The sequence below is a fragment of the Bactrocera tryoni genome, chromosome 4 (genome assembly GCF_016617805.1).
Source record: "Bactrocera tryoni isolate S06 chromosome 4, CSIRO_BtryS06_freeze2, whole genome shotgun sequence".
NCBI lineage: Eukaryota > Metazoa > Arthropoda > Insecta > Diptera > Tephritidae > Bactrocera > Bactrocera tryoni.
This window is the reverse complement of record NC_052502.1, coordinates 4,750,233-4,754,777: the sequence shown is the minus strand read 5'-3', so window position 1 is coordinate 4,754,777 and position 4,545 is coordinate 4,750,233. Positions and strand designations below refer to the sequence as shown.

At 39.8% G+C, this 4,545-nt stretch overlaps 1 non-coding gene across 1 annotated transcript; it reads right to left on the bottom strand.

Moving 5' to 3' along the window:
• Window positions 1-3,356: 3,356 nt before the first annotated feature.
• Window positions 3,357-3,447, bottom strand: Trnay-gua. The gene is given in 2 exon segments: window positions 3,357-3,392; window positions 3,411-3,447. It is a non-coding gene; the product is annotated as a tRNA-Tyr (tRNA).
• Between the last annotated feature and the right edge of the window lie 1,098 nt (window positions 3,448-4,545).

Below are 4,545 nucleotides of genomic sequence, written 5' to 3'. Positions count from 1 at the left end.
AACAGTTTTAAATAGATTTGGAATTAGGCCTGGAAGAAAACTCAAATAAATTTTAAAAGTTACGCTTATCTTTCAGGACTCTAGATTGGTCTAGATCTTTAAGAAAGAGCAACAAGTAAAGTTACTCAACATGCTTCGTTACTCTTATTCCTTATTTCTGCCCAACTTTACAGCTACTATTAGCTTTCGTTACCCTTACTTACAACGTCTTCTGGTGGTACCACATTGTAGTACAGGTATGAGAAAAAAAACATATCCAACAAAAAAGACCATTAAAAAAGAACTTAAAATCATGGCTTCAACTCGCATTGTGTTCAACAATTGCCAACAATTTAATTCACACACAATTCAGCTTTAATTTGTTGCAACTTCAATGACCCTTGAATCAACACTCCATTACAGGTTTATCGCTCACTCAAACGCGCTCCACGCCTCCCAAGCAGATATGAATCGCGATAAATAAATAGCAGATAGCGGGCAAAGGAGGCAAGGCGGCAACGACTTGTGGCGGCGAGTGCCCACAGCAATTTGGCATTTCACTTGACGTGCCGCTTGCCGCTTCCGTTTCCAGAATAAAACGCAAACATTAGTATATAAATGCAACAAAGCACAACCACTACCCACTACCGGCATTGTTGATTCTGTTGTTGTGCTAGCTGGTCGCTTTATTGTTATGACGAGCGAAGTGTTTGTTTGCGCCAAGCGGTTATTGTTGTTGACTGCAATTGTATTTGTAAACAGAAACCGGCACACATCCACAACTCTCCTATTGCACAGACACACCTACACACTTCTGTGCAGTGAAGTTCAGTTGCATGTGGCATTTATGCTGGCTTTCAAGCGGCTGCGAAGGCGTCAAACGCCACAGTGGCAAGAGTTCCGCCATCACAGACCATTGCACACAATTGCACGCACACTAACACGCATACAAATGCTCGCGAAAATATAAACACTCATCGCTGTTGACCTTTGTGGGCAGTCAGTGGCACGCAACCAATACATGGGCATTCATGTACGTGAGACAATAAGTGTGTGCCTTCATAAACGAAAATCTTGCTTTTATTTCATCACTGTGCCGTTATTATTGCGTGCATTGCCGCTGCTGCAGCGCTTGTTTGGGCGCACACGCGTACAATTGTTGCATTAGGCTTAGTTGCATCACTCTAATTGGACGCGGCTTTTAGCAATGAAAGTGAAGTGATCACGTAAATACCATTCTGTTCTTTGCCGTACAAAACTATTGACCATCTTTTCTTCCAAATTCTCTCTCTATTTATTTATTTATACCACCTGCTAAGTAAATAAATGCTTTCCAAGAATCAGAACTTCTTATGTCAGCACCAAACCATTTCCCTTCGATGTATTTCACAAACGTCTCAGTTAAATCTCCATCTGATTTCATTTTCGGTGTTCTAAGAAGAAAGTTTACCAACTGATTTAGAGTCCGATGAAGGAAAAAAGATCTATATATATTTTTTCAAAAGAGCTCCAATGTGACTTTGTAGTTTGAGTCAGTATTGACACTTAAAATTTTTTGACATTTCGTCATCATAGCGGACAATGTCGAACTATTTGGGTATAAGTCGGCTGATTAGTGTCTTTAGAACAGCCTAGCTCACACTGCAGGCGCCAGTGCTGTTGCCTCTTAACCTGTTTCTAACTCGATGACTTTGACAAGCGGTATCGGTTCTCTGCTTGCGTTTTAGCGTTGGATCTTTCGACCTCCAGTGAGCTCAGCAAGCGCTGGTCAACAACTAGAATTTGTGTCACTGCGAGATCCCTCTAACCTTGAGGGAATTGTAAGAAGTAATGCGAACAGCAGGTTCTTAGCAGGGTCGACCTCTCCACAGTTACAGATGCTCTCATTGGACTCGAGTAGATTTACATGCAGTATGGCTAAATATTCTGTGGGACGCTCGTTACCTGCATAGAGGAAGCGAGGTCGAATCATCTTGTCACTTTCTTCTCTAATGCTCAGCATTTGCCAGACTGAGATTGAAATATCTCCGTTGACGCAGCTTTGGCGAATCCTGCGTAGTTGCAGGGATCGATATAACCGCCTCAGTAAATTTGTGGTATTCACAAAACGATTCGTCCATCGATTAACCTCACGGGCTAATAAACTAACCCAACCTAACCTTAATAATTTACCTTATATTAGAAAGTGTACCGAAGTAACTTTACAAAAAAAAAAAAAAACAATCTCTGCAGTTGTTCTGGAAAATTCAATTTTCTTCCGCGGAAGGACGAGTTAGGTTAGGTTAGATGGCTGATCGAAGATCGCACGTGGATAGTCCTTTGTGAGGCCATAGAAAAGACTAACTCCTGTGTTCGAGCTTATAAATTAGAAAAGCGCAAAGTCGCAAATATAAATTTACACAGAAGAAGATATACGCTTCCACGTATTTAAGTCTTGACCTTCCAAAAGCGGGACTGTCAAGAAGGAAGTGTTGGGTTGTTTCCACCTCATCTTCTTCCATACAGCTTCTGCAAATGGCGTCTGGTAGAAATCCTAACCTTACTGTGTGGATGCCAATAGAGCTATGTCTTGTTAAAATCACCAAAACTAGGGACAGGCTAGCCTTACTGAGGACAAAGATAACACTAGATCTCTTGCGATCGAGTTTGAGCCTTTTGCTACAGCGCTTGTACCGATGGTAATCCAACGACGGCCAAGCTTCCGCAAAGCTCAGCTATCCAGTATTAGAACACAAGAGGATTTCGAACCACGTGCTAATTCTACTGATAGCGGTTCTTGGGTGCCTTTTCTTGCTATCTCCTCAGCTTTACAGTTTTTTGCGATTCCGCTGAGGCCTAGCACCCATACTAATCTTATCATAAAGACAATCGATGCTAATGAGAGCGAGGTTAAGCACACTTTGACCAGCCCTAAACGCACTGTTTATGAGTTCAAGGCTAGTATCGCTGCTCTGTTATCTAAGTGGATGATCTTTTCTCTGAAGGATGCTGTATTCCGGAGTAGTAAATCTACTACTACCTTAATGACTACAACCTCGGCCTGGAAGGCACTGCAATAGTCCGTAAGTCTGAAGCTTCTGACAGTAAACCCCTCCACCTACCTTACCTCAAAGCTTTGACACTTCCGTAAAGGACAACGCTTTATATTATTATATAAAGTTGAAGAAGAAACATAACTTCTTTTGAATTTCATATTTTGAAATTTATTAAAATCCAGAAAATTAATATCTTGATCTAGATCCCAAAAGAGATGGGAACAACAATGATAGAAAGAGTTTAATTTAAGTTCTATGAATATTTCGAGCTAGAATTTAAATTTGCCGCAGCCTTGTTGTAGCTATTTGGCAATCCATATAAATAAAGAGTAAAATAAAATTTCCTTCGAGCCGGATTTGAACCAGCGACCTATGGATATCTACTCTTGATTTACACTACAGTCCACCGCTCTACCAACTGAGCTATCGAAGGTGATAATTAAATGAAATACTTAGTCTATGATATATGAGAGAGAGAGAAAGAAGGAGGAAGAGAGAGAGAGAGAGCATGACAGCATCACAGCAAAATAAATGCAATTTCATTTAAATTTAAGTCAATATATTTCCATGACATTGCAGTGATAAGAATTTTGCTAAAAGCAACAAAAATTGTCAAAATCTAAAAACAAAAAATTCTAGAATCTTAAAAACCGTTATCACAAAAACTTTTCTTCGCCGCAGCAGAGCATATTTTGAACACAAAAAACTCGGCATTGTCAATTTCGCGATTAGATTAGAAGCCAACAACAACAGATGACTTTCGGCTGCTTAATGCTTAAATGTGCGCTTAAAGTGAGAAAATGTGAAAGTGCAACAAATAAGGTGAGACGTTTGGCAGAAGGGACGCGGCTAAGCATGAAAAGATTTAAGAGCTATCTGGTGTGCTCTTAGGAAAAATTGGGTTATGTGTGCGCCGCTGCTGCCGCTGCTTGATGGCGCTATGAATGAGTAAAATTCCTCAAAAACTTTTGCCAAACTATGAACGTAAAGAAGTCGGTCGTGTGTGTGTGTGTATGTGCGTGCGTACTTGGGTGTTAAGGCTGTGAGGCTGTGAGTTAGAATTACATGTAAGGCATGATATTACGTTTTTTACAGTTAGGCAGTCAAAGTTGAACTGCGCTAATGTAAAATTACAAGCATATGCGTGTATGTATGTGTGCCTGTGTGTATTTTATAGATTACGGCATTTTTGTTGAAGAATCTTTGCAAACTCTGGCTGACTTTACAGCACGTCGGAGATATATGCCTTGTAAGGGATATAAGGCAGGCATATTAGGCTCTAAATAATGCTTGAAGTGGGTTGTGTGAAAGGAAAAATTCAAATTAAAATAATAGGGTATATACTAGTAAAATTTAGACATATAATTTGGTGCTACGTATTTGGATATTCATATTTTATTAAACAGGGTTGCCATCTGTAAGCAAATTGTATCTGTTTGCTGTATAAATTTACGTTCAAATGCTTTGCAAAACAAATAAAAATATTATATTTCTCTAAAATGCACAAAATAGGGTTGCCATCACGGTTTGG